Source organism: Rhincodon typus, chromosome 9 (assembly GCF_021869965.1).
Source record: "Rhincodon typus isolate 14 chromosome 9, sRhiTyp1.1, whole genome shotgun sequence".
NCBI classification, from domain to species: domain Eukaryota; kingdom Metazoa; phylum Chordata; class Chondrichthyes; order Orectolobiformes; family Rhincodontidae; genus Rhincodon; species Rhincodon typus.
This window is the reverse complement of record NC_063340.1, coordinates 6,375,621-6,392,432: the sequence shown is the minus strand read 5'-3', so window position 1 is coordinate 6,392,432 and position 16,812 is coordinate 6,375,621.

Sequence of the window (16,812 nt, the reverse complement as noted above, 5' to 3'; positions counted from 1 at the left end):
GTGACCCTTTCTCAGAGCTTCAGTTCTGCTGAGTTTTCCCAGCAATTGCTGGTTTTGCTTCCGATTTCCACTGTCCATGGTTCTGTTGGTTTTCTTGTAACCCTGAACATGATAAACCTTCACCTGCCCTGCAACTCCACTAACTGAAAGACGGAGAATTAATTTGTCCTGCTGCGTCTCATTCCCATGTGCACCGGTGTAAACTGGCGTGCTGCAAGACACTGGTGTTGTTGGTGACATCTCTGGTGTCACTAATCCCAGAGGCCCAGACTCCAGGGGAAAGAGTTCGAATCCCATGCAGCCACTGGTGAAATCTGAATTCAGTTAAATAAATGTGGGATACAAAGTAGGTATTAGCCAAGGTGATGACCATTGTCATAAGAACCTATATTGACTAATTTCCCTTTAGGGAAGGAAATCTGCCATCCTTTCCTGGTCTGGCTGACAACCACACTCTGATCCTTGTAGGTGAGAAATGGGTCAGACTATACCCTGACAGGTTAGTCATCATCATTGAATCCCGACAGTGTGGAAACAGGCCCTTCGGCCCAACAGGTCCAGACCAACCCTCGGAGCATCCCAGACCCGTCCCCCTATAACCCACATAATCTACACATCCCTGAACGCTATGGGGCAATTTCCACCCTAACCTGCACATCTTTGGACTGAAATTGTATGCATCAGCCAGGAATCAAATCCAGGCCTCCCGCACGGTAGGCGAGAAATCTACTACTGAACCACCGATGCTTCGATGTTCGGCTTTTAACTCCCCTCTGCCCAATCAGTTCAACAACAATTAGGAATGGGTCGCAAGTGCCAGGAATGTCATAATCCCATGAAAGAATAAAGAAAAAAACAACATCCACCATCCTGTGAACTGAATCAACTGATTTACAGAGCACACCCTCTCACAGGCCACCCTCAACTGTGTGTGTTCTTTTATATATTAAATCTGATTTCACACACAGGGAATTATCTAAGCATAAATTCCATCACACTTGTGCAATTTTTTTTCTTATGCCTTCTCCCGAGGCAATTTTGGGATCCCGGTAACCATGGTGACTGATGGAGTGATAAATCTCCAAGTTGAGGACTTAATTAGGCACTCCTAAATTTACATCACCCACATTATTCATAAAAAGACCAGCGTCAAAGGAATATCACAGTTATCATCAACTGGGTAACATCTCAATGTTTGAAGCAAGTTAGGCCCATCTTAAACAGAAACAGAAGTTGCTGGAAAATCTCAGCAGGTCTGGCAGCATCTGTGAAAAGAAATCAGAGTTAACGTTTCGGGTCTCGAGACCCTTCCTCAGAACTGTTCTGACCCGAAACGTTAACTCTGATTTCTCTTCACAGATGGTGCCAGGCCTGCTGAGCTTTTCAAGCAACTTCTGTTTCTGACTTACAGCACCTGCCATTCTTTCAGTTTTCATTTAGGCCTGTCTTATTCAGGCTGCTTGAATGACCATTGAAGTAGCACCATGGGATTACAAGCTTCATTGCAGAGATACGGTCATGATCTGCAGAGTAACTATGGGCTGCACCGTGTTTATCAACAATCCTTTGATTCCTTTGCCATTGGAAACAATACAAGCCCACACAGGACATAAACCTTCACACATTGACTACCCAATATGCCTTTTCAAAGCACATTAACACCCCAACTACTTACAAAAAAAATCCAAAAATTAAACTGGTAAGAGATAAGGCATATACTAATAAAATCGCAGAATTTTTACAGTGCAAAAGGAAGCCTTTTTGTCCATCATGCCAGCACCATTCAATCCCCTCGTCTTAATTTCCTGCCTTTTCCCCATATTTCTACACACCATTATAATCCAATTAATTCAATGTGTTTTAAGGATTCAATGGATTGGAAGTTGTGATTGATAGGACCTTACAGTTCATAAGAAGGACATTCAGTCTCTCCTGTCTATTTGTTAAACCATCCAATTAGTCCCACTTCTCGTAGCTGTGTCCAGTTTTTCATGGCAAGTACTTACCTGATTCCCTTGCCAAAGTTACTACAGAATGTACTTCCTTACCAGACCTGGGTTCGATCCCACCCTCGGGCGACTGCCTGTGTGGAGTTTGCACATTCTCCCTGTGTCTGTGTGGGTTTCCTCTGGGTGCTCCGGTTTCCTCCCACAGTCCAAAGATGTGCAGGTTAGGGTGGATTGGCCATGCTAAATTACCCTGTAGTGTCCAGCGATGTGCAGGTTGGGTGGAAATCACCATGCTAAATTACCCTGTCATGTCCAGGGATGTGCAGGTTGGGTGGATTAGCCATGGGAAATGCATAGTTACAAGGATAGGGTGGGGGAGTGGGTCTGGGTAGGATGCTCTTCGGAGGGTCGGTGTGGACTTGATGGGTCAAATAGCCTGCTTCCACATTGTAGGGATTCTATGATTCTACGAATGTGTCCACTGCTCCTTAAGGCAGCAAATGCCAGATCCTAACCATTTATATTCTTTATTCATTTCTAGCCTATCAGGAACTTTTTAGTAATTATTGTGGATCAGGCTCTATGCAATCCATCTTTGGGATGTTTCATTGTATTCAAGTTGTTGTTGGTCTTGACATTAAGAATCATGCTGTTGTATTGCATATCCCTCAATAACATTTTAACAAACTTTTTTCTTTCCTTAAATTAAGCACTGTCTCTTGCTTTTGTGACATTCCAGTAGAATGTGACTTGATTAACAACTCTCCATTTGTGAGCTGTGATGGGCAATTTGACTTTGGGAGGCATCAGCTTCAAGTCTGACCCTGCATTCAGCTGACGCCAGGACTTTCCAGAAGTTGGTATGCCAATGTTAGAATCTGTTTTCGAAACCCCAACTGGCCTCAGTATCTTCTAGCAAGAGTAAGAAATGAAAGAGTGAAAGAGGCCGCTTTCTTTAGAAATATATACTGTAGATAATTGTTGAGCTTGTGATATCACCTATAATGAACATCCTAAGCTTGTACATGTAAAAGCTGAGGTGAGAGTGATAGCCCTTGACGTCAAGGCTGCATTCGACCAAGTATGATTTCCAGGAGCCTTAGCAAAACTGGAATCAATGGGTATCAGGGGGCAAACTCTTCGGTGGTTGGAGTCATACCTGGCACATAGGAAGATGGTCGTGGTTGTTGGATGTCAATCATCTCAGCTCCAGGACATCTCTGCAGGAGTTCCTCAGGGTAGTGTCCTAGGCCCAACCATCTTCAGCTGCTTCATCAATGACCTTCCCTCCATCATAAGGTCAGAAGCGGGGATGTTCACTGATGATTGTACAATGTTCAGCACCATTCGCGACTCCTTATTAACTGAAGCAGTTCGTGTTCAAATGCAACAAGAACTGGACAATATCCAGGCTTGGGTTGACAAGTGGCAAGTAACATTTGCACCACACAAATGCCGGGCTATGACCATCACCAATAGGAGACAATCTAACCACCGCCCCTTGACATTCCATGGTGTTACCATCACTGAATCCCCCACTATCAACATCCTGGGGGTTGCCATTGATCAGAAACTCAACTGAATTCACCAGTTAATCACACTGGCTACAAGAGCAGGTCAGCTAGGAATCCTCTGGTGAGTAACTCACCTCCTGAGTCCCCAAAGCCTGTCCGTCATCGACAAGGCACAAGTCAGGAGTGCGATGGAATACTCCCCACTTGCCTGGATGGGTGCAGCTCCAACAAGATTCAAGAAGCTCGACACCATCCAGGACAAAACAGCCCGCTTGATTGGCACCACATCCAGAAATATCCATTCCCTCCACTGCCAACACACAGTAACAGCAGTCTAGCCTGTGTCGCCCACATCCCACAATAATGAATAAATAAAAGATAAATGCTTCAGGGACGAGGAACAGAATGACTGGCAGTACCTTTAAAGCTCAAAGACATTTGGAAGAGAAGAGTGAAATGTCCCAAACTTATCATTATGTAAGGAAACAGTCCCTACGCTAATGACATAATGACCAACTAGTTCATTCTATGAATGATATTACAAATGTTGGAGTCAAGTGGGGGAATGAGATTCATTTCAATTTTAACACATCCACTTTAGCTAGATAAATAAAAACCAGTAGCTTTTTGAAAACCTGTGCCTAATTCTTTGTTTATCCATTGATGGAAAGTAGGCATTGCTGACAGTTATTCTCATCCCTAATAACCCTTGAACAGCTGGTGGTGAGCTGCATTCCTGAGCCCTTTGGCTATAGGTAGCCCCACAATGCTGTTAGGGAGTGTAAGGATTTTGACCCAGCAACACTGAAGGAACGGCTATATATTTCCAAGTCAGGGTAGTGAGTGGCTTGGAGGGGAACTTGTAGGGGATGGTGTACCCATCCATCTGCTGCAGTTGTCCTACTAAAGGGCAGTGGTTGTGGGTTTGGAAGGTGCTATCTAGTGAGTTTCTGCAGTTACATCTTGTAGATAGTACGCACTGCTGCTACTGAGTGAACTGGAGGGAGTGAACGTTTGTGGATGTGGTCCTGCTTTATCCTGGATGGTGTGAGCCTCTTGAGTGTTGTTGGAGCTGCCTCCATCCATCACACTCCTGACTCGTGCTGAATGCTGGGAAGGCTTTGAAGAGTTGAGGGAAGCTGCAGAATTCCCAGCCTCTGACCTGTTATTGTAGCCAGTATTTATAAGCAATATATAAATATACATATATATATCCGCAGTTATTTGTGTAAAACAAATATAACATCAGTGATAACATTTCCTGCTTTGTTTTACATTCAAGTCAAAGACTGCCAATACTACAGGGGAATGTCATTTTGTAGAGCATTTCCTTTATGCCTTTATTAAACAACAGAGATGTTCCTGTTGTGAATGGACTACTTCAGATATTTTGAATGAAGCGTGTCATTGTGATGGTACTGTTGGCACTTCCTGCGCTACAGGAAGATCCCAGGCAGACTGCCCTCTGATGCGAGAGATTAGTCTTCAGACAGTCTGATTCATGCAAAGCTGGCCCAGTTTAAGACGTGTGATCTCTGCTTTCCTCTTCCTTTGTTTTGGAGCAGATAGCTACTTGGCTCTTTGAAGTGTCATGCACGAGGATGCACAATGTCCTGCTAACTGAACATTTTGCATCCGCTAATGTCGAGCCAGTGCAAGCTTTGTGTCACTCGGTGAAGCGCTGTGGGGCATGTTTTGTTAACCTTTGATTCGGGGTTAGTTTTATCACTTTTATCTCCATTTCTTGAAGGAATATGGCGGAGGGAGTGATTACCAAGCAGTGCGGTACACATCTGGAACCATTGTCCATGCAGCAATGATCATACAATAGATCAGTAATGCTGGGCGTCCGCCTGTCCCATTGCCTAATAAAGCAGAAATTCCAAAAAAGATCCTGAATAAGGATTTGAAACACTCCTTACTTTGAAGTCGATGCTGTGGCAAAGTATCATCCAAAAGATGCCACTGTCTAATCATCATCACTCAGTCATCATCGTACTCTTATTGCACACCGAGAGCTTTCTGACTGACTTTTCGGTTGTATTCCTCACCTTCAAAGATGCAGCATAGTTCCACTAGTGAGTTACAAGGCTAGGTTATATTTTTTTTTTTAATTCGCTCGTGGGATGCAGACATCATTGCCTGGGCCAGTCGTCCATGCCCAAATGCAACTAAACCTGGACAATATCCAGGTCTGAGCTAACAAGTTGCAAGTAACATGCACACCTTTTCACCAAACTTATGTATTCTTATACTTAGTACATGTGACAAATAAATAAATCTAAATCTAAATCTCAAGAGAGAATCTAAATATTGCTGTTTAATATTACCGAATCCCTCACTATCGACATCCTGGGAGTTACCATCGACCAGAAAGTGAACTGGACAAGCCATATTAATGATTATTTCTATCTCTCAATTCCCATTAACTCCCATTTTGTTCGAGGTCCTTGAAGCCAAATAGTTGGTCAAATAGGGCCTTCATTTTAGAAGCTGTCACTCTCACCTCACCTCTGGAATTCAGCTCTTCTGTCCATGTTTGAACCAAGGCTGTACTGAGATCAGGAGCTGAGTGGCCCTGGCAGAACCCAAACTGGGCATCACTGAGCAGGTTATTGCTGAGCAGGTGCTGCTTGATGACACCCTCCATCACTTTACTGATGATCGAGAGGAGACTAATGGGGCGGTAATTGGCTGGGCTGGATTTGTCCTGCATTTTATGTTTCAGAATAACATTGAAAGCAAGGCTACTATTCCTGCTCCAGCTGAGATAGGCTTGGGAGCTAGCTATTTACACTGCCTGCTGTGAAGTAGTTCCCTTTAAGCTATATAACTGATTGTCTCTCTCTAACAGAGTGGGAGGCGATGACACAGCGGTAACATCAGTGGAATAGTATTCGAGAACTCCAGGCCAAAGCTCTGAGGACAATTGGTTTGAATCTCAACATGTACTTCCTGACAGGCTGGTAAGGCAGGTCCTCTTGTAACATCTAAGAAGCATCTGGATGAGCACTCAAAATGCCAGGGCTTAGTAGGCTATGGATCAAATGCAGATAAACGGGATTGGTGTCGTTTGGTGTTTATTGATTGGCATAGACTCGGTGGGCCAAAGGGCCTGTTTTGATGCTGTATGGGCACTATGACCCATATGGCAGATATTTAAATAGATTATAAATGAAATTTAAATGGATTATAGAAGAAAGAGCTGGCCTAATTCTAACTGCGTAATCACTGTTGATAACAAGTTATCTGGTTCAGTATTGCCCTTTAGGGAAGGAAATCTGCCATCCTTACTCGGTCTGGCCTACATGAGACGCCAGAACCACAGCAATCTGGTTGACTCTTAATGACTATCTGGGCAATTAGAAACAGGCAATAAATGCTGGCCCAGGCAGTGACCCCCACATCCCATGAATGAATAAAATGAATATGTTTTTGTTTCCTCGGGTTAATTACTGTCACCTTGTGATATAAAAAAAACTCCTCTAATGCAAAGGATGGAAATATTAACCCCTTCCATTGATGAATCAATGATGGTGGCCATGTGTGTAGAACTTCCTAAAGACCCAGTGATTAATGTAAACTGAACCTAACATGTGGTCGGAATGAAAGGTCACCCAACGAAGGGGCAGCGCTTCGAAACCTTGTGATTTCAGATAAACCTGTTGGACTATAACCTGGCGTCATGTAAGTTTTGACTTTCTCCTCTGCAGTCAGAGGTAAGGAAGGACCCAATTATTTTTTCCTGGCCATGAACCTGAAAAGTAAATGCTCCAATTGGTGACCCGTGCTCAATCAAAGCCTTAGCCAAGTTAAAATGACCAGACACAAAACCCCATTTACTCATAGAGTCTTTCATGAAACTTAACAGTTCAGAAACAGTGGAGATGTCTATTGAGGACTGGGCAATGTTCAATACCCCTCATGACTCCTCTGATATTGAAACGCTCTGCCTTCCTATGCAGTAAAACCTGAACAGCATCCAGGCCTAAGCTGATAATGTTTGCAAGTAGCAACTATATACCACCTTCAATTTCCCCTCAAAGCCACTCACCATCCTGACTTGGAAATATATTGTTGTCCCTTCAATGTCACCAAATCAGAATCCTGAATTCCCTTCCTGAAGGGCATTGTGGGTCTACCTACAGCACATGGACTGCAGCGGTTCAAAACGGCATCTCATCACCACCTTCTCAAGGGCAACTAGGCATGGGCTGACCCAGCCATCAATGCCCATGTCCTAAGAGAAAATATTTTTTTTTAACCTGTTATTGCAACCAATTGCTGAATGGGAGACATCATATAAGGAGTGAAGATGTTTAGGAGTAAAGATTTGGAACCTGCTACCCTCAAAGCATGCTGGGTGAACAGAAACTGAGATGTGAGTGTCCAAAAGCTCAAGGTGTATATATTGTGGATCGTATGGGGTGTGCTCTCCCTCGAAAAATTTGGAGCTGTAACATTTTAGTTCCTGCATTTGCCAGTGATTTTTGGAATGTGCTGTTCTTCTGTCTTCCCAGCCAAAATAGTTTATCCTGATGGATTGCAGATATTCTAAGTATGAAAGCAAAGTCGTTTCCCAGGCCTCATTAGAAATTTGCGGGATCATTCCCTTCACAGAGGAATGTAACCTTAGGTTCGCACAATGTTGATCATTCACAAATATTGAACTTGCTGCTGAATTAAATATGGCTGAACAGTGGTACAGGGCAAACAGAATCGTGGAATTATTACAGCACAGAGGAAGGTGGTTTGGCCTGTTGTGTCACCTCTGGCTCTCCGAATGAGGATTAAGACTCAGTGCCATTTCCCTGCCTTTTTATACTGAAAATGAGCTGAATGCCTTTTGAGGAAATGTTAGACAGGCTGGGCCTGTATCCTCTGGAGTTTAGAAAAGTCAGAGGTGACTTAATTGAAGCAAATAAGATCCCGAGGGGACTTGACTGGGCGGATATGGAAAGGATATTTCTTCTAGTGGGACAATCTAGAACTACAGGCAACAGTTTAAAAATAAGCGGTCTTCTATTTAAGACAGAGATGAGGAAACATTTTCTCTCTCATAGGATTGTGAGTGTTTGGAATTCCCTTCCTCAAAAGGGCAAAAGATGCAGATTCTTTAAATATTTAGATGCTTGGTGACCAAGGGGATGAAAGATTATCGGGGGAGATGCAGGAATGTAGAGCTGAGATTAAAATCAGGTCAGACTGGGTATAAATTGTAGATTAAGCTGGAAGGGTTGACTGACCTATTCCTGTTCCCTGTTCACGTGTTTCTCCCCTAGCACTGCACAATTTCTCCATCTGATGCCCTTTTGATTGCCTTATTGTTACTGCTTTATTGGTAGATACTGAATGTTGTCAGAGCTTTTCGGCTTGTGCTCATCAGGACAAAGGCAAGAATGCCGAATTTCAAATGGTCAAGGTTCTCTCATCAGGCGAAGGGCGATTGACAACCAGGATCAGAGAGAAGGAGGGATTTTTTTTTCACTCTCTGGTTGGTGTCATTTTCCTGAACCCTGTCTAGACTTTGAAGGCTGCAGGATGTTCTGTTCATGATGTTGAAGAAAGTGAAGAGTGCAGGACACATACAACAAGCTCGGTTGTGACCCTCCGGCCATAACCTCAACCCTTTTGCAGGATTGCAGCCCTTCTGCCATAACGATTCCATATGACTGCATCTCGAGTTCCAACATGTCAAAAGGACCGTTTGGCCTCTGGGTCTCCTCTCCAGGGGTTGCTCAGAGAAGCAAGTGGCACTCCCTCTAAGGATGGGCACTGTCTCTTTAAATACGCTCACTGGCTCCACTTAGTGAGTAGCAAACAGCCATATTTCAGGCCTGACTCTGTACATATTCCCAACGCATTAAACCAAGGCAAATGAGGGACTGGATCTCAGACATCAAAATTAAACTCAAATGCACCAGGATTGCAAATTGAGGACTAGCATTTGTAGGCAGCCACACAGCATAGAACCAGACCCTTCAGTCCAACCTGTCCACACCAACCATGTTCCCAAATTGGTCCCATCTGCCTCCACTTGGCCCATATCCCTCAAAACCTTTCCCACTTATGAACTTATCCAAATGTCTTTTAAACACTGTAATTGTACCCACATCCAAAACTTCCTCTGACAGTTCGTTCCACACATGAACCACTCTCTGTGTTAAAAAGCATCCTTTTTAAGTCTTTCTCCTCTCACCTTAAACATATGTCTGTTGAACTCTATCCTCCTCTTGTACATGGTATTTTGAATAAAAAGCACTTGTGGCATGTTGCTGGCTAGGCCAGCAATTATTGCCCAGAGGGCAGTTGAAAGTCAACTGCTTTGCTGTGGGTCTGGACTTAAATGTAAGTCAGACTAGGTAAAAATGGCAGATTTTCTTCCCTGAGGGGCAGTAGTGAACCAGAGAGGCTTCTAAATGACAGTTGATAATTAGGCCATCCCCTAAGACCAGATTTCACCATGTTTTAACGTTCACCACTGGCTTTGAACCTACAACCCCAGAACATATACCTGGGGCTTCAAACATCAATGATAGTGGCAATACCACTACACCATTGCTTCCCACTACAGGGAAGGAAATCAGAGGGTCCTACTTATTAAAAATCATACATGACTACATCAGTTGGCACATTGTCATACCTGAATCTAAATTCGTTTCTTCAAGATTCCAATTTCATAGAATCATACAGTACACAAGGAGGCACTTTGCCCCATCAAAGTCTGTACCACCAGAAAAATGCAGCTACCTACACCAGTCCCACTTTCCCACAGAATTTTTTTTTCCTTTATTCATTCATGGGATGAGGACGTCACTGGCCAGGCAGCATTTATTGCCCATCCCTAATTGCCCAAAGGGCAGTTAAGAGTCAACCACATTGCTGTGGGTCTGGAATCACATGTAGGCCATACCAGGTAAGGATGGCAGTTTCCTTCCCTAAAGGACATTAATGAACCAGATGGGTTTTTCTGGCAATTGACAATGGATTCATGGTCATCATTAGATTCTTAATTCCAGATATTTTATTGAATTCAAATTCCACCATCTGCTGTAGCAGGATTTGAACCTGGAGTCCCCAGAACATTGTCTGGGTCTCCTGGATTAACAGTCCAGCAAATATACCACGAGGCCAGGATGGAATTTAGTTTAGTGCTTGTGACATCAACACATCTAAAAATGTCTTGGTGTATTTGACAGCACCAAAGAGTTCATCATGGTTGGAGTACTCAATTTATAATCTGCAGGAAAGGAATTTGCGGTGAGAGTAAAACAGGGGCAATATTTTCCATGACCTTGATAAGAGAAGTGGCTATCAAGGTTCCTTTGGGAATATGGATGCAGTGGAGACCTGCTGTTTATCCACATGTCTTTTCCCCGGGGTAGGGGAGTCCAAACCTAGACGGTATAGGTTTAAGGTGAGAGGGGAAAGATTTAAAAGGGGCAGCCTTTTCACGCAGAGGGTGATGCGTGTATGGAATGAGCTGCCAGAGGAAGTGGTGGAGGCTGGTACAATTACAACATTTAAAAGGCACCTGGATGGGTATGTGAATAGGAAGGATTTGGAAGGATATGGGCCAAATGCTTGCAAATGGGACTAGATTTATATAGGATAGCTGGTCAGCATGGGCAAGTTGGACCGAAGGGTCTGTTTCCGTGCTGTACATCTCTATGACTCTATGTTATTTTGAAATGTTCTCTGAGGCACCGACTGTTTGGATGGTGCCAGTGTTAGCAAGATACTTTGAAGATACCATGCATTTCTCGACTTGTGACTTTTGTTGCTTCAAACATCTCTCTTGGCTTAAAACCCCTAGAATTGTTGCTACGTCATTGTAAGGTGCTTGTATTGCAGGACGCTGTTCAATACTATTTACAACCTTTTCCAAAAGGTGGAAATCCCAGGGCATTACACATTTGGATACAGCATAGGCAACATATTGAATTGACGCCACCTGCATGCATCAAAGGATTCCAAAGAGATCCAATTTAATCTTTGTGGTGTCCCATATGACCTCTTTAACATTTCTAATGGTAGTGATCTTTAAATAGTTGCTAGTGTATGAAATAAGTACTAAACGGTATCTGTTTGCACATATCACAGTGTCCTTTGCTTCTTCCATTGCTCCCAAAGCAGTTTACTGTTGCCAAATGAATTCCACAATATATTATTTGGACTGAGGGCCAGTCTGGCTCTTGGATCTCCTTGGGAAGCCTATCACGCTCAGTGTCACAACTAATGAGCCAAATTGGATGGGTGCAGGCTTTCATACAGAATCACACTGATGATGTGAGCCTGGAACCTAGACTGAAGTTCCAATGCAGTGCTGAGGGAGGCACTGTCCTTTCGATGCAAAGTCCTGTCTGCTTTCCCAGCTGGATGGGAAAGATCCCATGGCCAGTTCAAAGAAGATCAGGGGCGTTCTTACAGGCATCCTTCCACAGACATCACTCCAACAGGTTGGCCAGCCAAGTTGCACAAATCCAATCCGTATTTCACCCAAAACTGACAAAACTACACCAGCACGTAATTGACTGCAAAATATTTTGAGATGCCCTGAAATCATCGCGGCACTATATAAAAGCACAACCAGCTTTCAACTATTTTCCTTCTTGTGAAATCAGGATCATTTTCATTTTAAACTCCTTGGAAAAAGCATAACAACACTTGTCAGCATTTTGTGCAACTAAAGTACATTGTATTCCCCTCACAGCAATTTCTGTCACCAGAGGCAGATTTATTTTCATGCAACAGGGGCATTCATCCTGATACAGTTACGTTAATAAAGAGATTCTTTGCTTGACCGAATTTCTGAAGTTTATTGTCCACTATTTAAACGAGGAATTTGTTTTAATAACCATGATTAATTTTGCCAATGTAGGATAGCACATTGTAGAGCAATATGATCCATGCCCACAGGCAAAATTCCATTCAAAGGAACTAGAGGAAACATAGGAACAGGAGTAGGCCATTCAGCCCCTTGAGTCTGTTCCACTATTCAATGAAATCATAGCTGATCTGTGTCCTAACTCCATACACCTGTCTTTGTCCCATACCCCTTAATATGTTTGCTTAACAAAAAATTATTTACCTCTGAGATTTACTGAACAAGCTCCAGATTTCTTCTCAATTGAATTCACATTTCACCATCTGTCATGGTAAGATTTGAGCCTAAGACCTCAGATATTAGCCTGGGGCTTTGGGTAAACCCCAGCCCAGGAACATTAAAACTATGTCACCCTCTCCTTTGCTTGGAAGGACATGGTTTCATTGAAGGAGACACATACAACCTTCACTTTATAAAGTAACTTTTATGGAACAAAACACCCAGAGGTTCCTCACCAGGCAACAGAAGTGCAGAAAGTGTGAATGAAGAGGCCAGTTTTGAAGGTCTTTAGTTTTGAGATGGGGAGAGCTTGTGGAGTTTGGAAAGGAAGGTATCAACATGCAGAGATGTGGTACCGCGGAGGCAGAAAGAGATTCAGTGAAGTCGGGTTGGAACAGCATTGGGTACGATAAAGATGACTGTGAGACCAGAAGCCATGGTGTTTGTGCTTGATGTACCAGGACTTGTAGAAATGTATTGATGAACAGAGAAATCCCAGAGAGCTAAACCATTGAGAGACACTATGTAGGAAGCTTTCACAAGGTCATTCTTAACTTCAGATTGTGCCAAATTGTTTTGCGTAGAAACTAGAAGTGGGAGTAGGCCATTCAGCCCTTCCAGCCTGCTCTGTCATTCAGTATAATAATGGGTGATTCCTTATTTTAACACCATATTTCCCACTTTCTCCCTTACCCCTTTATACCTAAAACTGTACCTACTTTTTCCTTGAATATATTCAGTTCCCTGACCTCCACAGCTTTCTGTGGTGCAGAATTCCATAGGTTTCACTAACCTTTGAGTGAGGAATGTTTTCCTCATCTCAGTCATAAATGGTCTACCTTGTATCCTGAGGCTATGTCTCTCTGCTGTAGAGTCCCCATCCTGGAAAATAACCCTCCTGCATCTGGTCAGTCCAGCCCCGTTAGAATTTTATGCATTTCAATCAGATCCCCTCGCATCCTTCTAAACTCCAGTGAATACAGAAACAGTTGAACCAATCTCTCCTCATAGGACAGTTCTGCCATCCCTGGCATTAGCCTAGTCAACCTCCACTGTAATCTTCCTATGAAAAATCTACGCTTTCTTAGGTAGGGAGACCAAAATTGCATACAATACTCCAGGTGAAGTCTCATCACTGCACTGTATAGATAAGGCATCCCTGCTTCTGAACTCAAATTCTCTTGCAGTGCAGGCATACCATTTGCCTTCCTAATTGCTGGCCTGTTTACTTTTATTGACTGGTGTACAAGGATATCCAGATCCCTTTGTATATCCACATTTCCCAATATTTCACCATTTCAATAATAGTCTTCTGCTTTTCAGACCAAAGTGAATAACCTCATGTTTAGTCATGTTGCACAACATCTGCCAAAGATTTGTCCACTCACTATACTTGCCTAAATCTCTTTGAAGTCTTCTACAGATTTCATTGGTAAGTGTGCAGATGAATGCGTGCTGAAGAAGTCAATCCAAACATTCCCCAACTGGAAACTATGGATGAACTGGGAGTTCCACTTCCTACTGGAGTTGAGGTCTGAGGCGTTCAAGTTGGGCAGGATACAAGGTAGACCATTTATGACTGAGACGAGGAAAACATTCCTCACTCAAAGGTTAGTGAAACCTATGGAATTCTGCAGCACAGAAGGCTGTGGAGATCAGGGAACTGAATATATTCAAGGCAAAGGTAGGTCCAGTTTTAGATATAAAGGGGTAAGGGAGAAAGTGGGAAATATGGTGTTAAAATAAGGAATCACCCATTATCGTGCTGACTGACAGAGCAGGCTCGAAGGGCTGAATGGTCTACTCCTACTCCTAGTTTCTACGCAAAACAGTTTGGTACAACCTGAGGTCAAAACTATACAGGAAATCCAGGTACGCCCTTCCCAAGGACATCAGAGATGTCAAAAGGCAATACCAAACAAAGCCAGATTCAGACCAATTACACAGTCACCCATTAATTGCGGCATGGCTTTGACACCATTATGGGCTACAAAACCAAGTCAAACAGAATTGCTGGCTACAGTATAACCCTTCATGATGAGCACAACCCATTCTATGCTCGCTTTGAACAGAAGGGCAGAGAAATAATGTCATCTATCCCAGCAACCTCGGATGCACACGTACCCACAGTGACCCCCACAGACGTTAGATCATCTTTCTTGAGAGAGAACTCAAGGAAAGCGACTGGTCTGAATGGAGATCTTGGGCATGCACTCAGATCCTGCGCGGACCAGCTTGCAGGAGTATTCGCTGGCATCTTTTAAACTCTCCTTACTTTGATCTGAAGTCCCCACCTGCTTCAAGAAGATCACCAACATCCAGTTGCCAAAGAAACATCATGCTGCATGTCCCAACGACTCCCGCCCAGTGGCTCTGACTTCCATAATAATGAAGTGTTTCAAGAGATTAGTCATGCCTCACCTCGACTCCAGCCTCCCAGATTACCTTGATCCTTTGCAATTCGCCTACCAGCCCAACAGGTCCATGCTCCCTGGACCTACATTCATCCCTGGAAAATTTAGACAATAAGATACCTTCATCTGGCTCCTACTTATTGGCTACAGTTCTGCCTTCAACACTATAATTCCAAACAAACTCATCTCTAAACTCTGAGACCTTGTTCTCAGCTCCCCACTCTGTAACTGGATCCTTGACTTCCTGACCCATAGACCACAGTCAGTAAGGATAGGCGACAACGCCTCCTCCTCCATTATCCTTAACACTGGTGCCCCAAAAGGTTGCATACTCAGCCCCTTACGATACGTACACTCATGACTGCGTGGCCAAATTCTGCCCTAACTCCATTTACAATTTGCTGATGACACCACTGTTATAAGTAGGATCTCAAACAGCGATGAGACGGAATACAGGAAAAAGACTGAGTGCTTAGTGGTGTGGTGTAAGGACAACAATCTGTCCATCAACGTCAGCAAAATGAAGGAGTTGGTCATTGACTTTAGGAAGTGGAGTGGAGAGCATGCCCCTGTCTGTATCAATGATGCTGAGGTGGAGATGGTTGACAGCGTCATGCTCCCGGGAGTGATGATCACCAACAATCTGCCCTGGTCCACCCCATGTCATCATAACGGTCAAGAAAGCACAACAACACCTCTACTTCCTCAGGAGGCTAAGGAAATTTGGCATGTTCACAAGGACTCTTACCAATTTTTATTGATGCACCATAGAAAGCATCCTGTCCAGGTGCATCATAGCTTGGTATAGGCAACTGCTCTACCCAAGACCGCAAGAAAATATAGAGAGTTGTGAGCACAGCCCAGTCCATCACACAAACCAGCCTTCCATCCATTGACTCCATCTGCCTTGGGAAAGCAACCAACATCATCCACATTCTTCCTTCAGGCAGAAGATATAAAATTTGAGTACACGTACAAGCAGATTCAAGAACAGCTTCTTCCCCGCTGTTTTCAGGTTTTTGAACAGACCTCTCAAATGTTAATTCTGATCTCTCTCTCTACACCTTCCCTGCGGCTGTAACACTGTATTCTGCACCCTGTTCTGCAAACTTGTAGAGTATGAGCTGCCTGTACAGCACACAAAACAACACTTTTCACTGTATATCGGTACATGTGACAGCAATAAATCAAACTCAAATTCAAGCCCTTTGCTTCCTCCTCACAATCTCAACCAGTTTTGTGTCATCAGCGAACATGGAAATGTTGAGTTTTGCTCCTCCATCCAGGTCATTTACATATATCATGAATAGCTGGGGCCCAAACACTGATGCTTGTGGGACCCCACCAGAAACTGTCTGTAACTTGGAAAAAGACCCATTTATTCCCACTGTCTGTTACCAATTCTCGTTCCATGTTGATATAATGCCCCCTGTTCCAAGCGCTTTAATTTTTCCTACTAAACTCTTACGTGGGACCTTATCAAAAGCCTTCTGAAAATGCACATACATCACATCCACCGGTTCTCCTTTATCTATTCTACTAGTTCCATCCAGTGGAGCTAAGCATGATTTGTCTATCATAAACCCACCATGACTTTGTAGAATCCCATTAATGCTTTCCAGGTTGTCCGTTATCAATTAAGGGATTTTGAGGCGCTGTCATGGTAATTTTGGCAACGCCAGCCAATGTGTAACGCAGCAAGTTCCTACACTCTGTTACACTCCTGAAAGGACGCGAAGGAATCGAAGGGATTCAAAATGAGCTCTTGAGATTCTTCAAACAGCGAAATGGAAGGGAAGGAGAAACAAAGTAATATTTCAGTGGCCTTA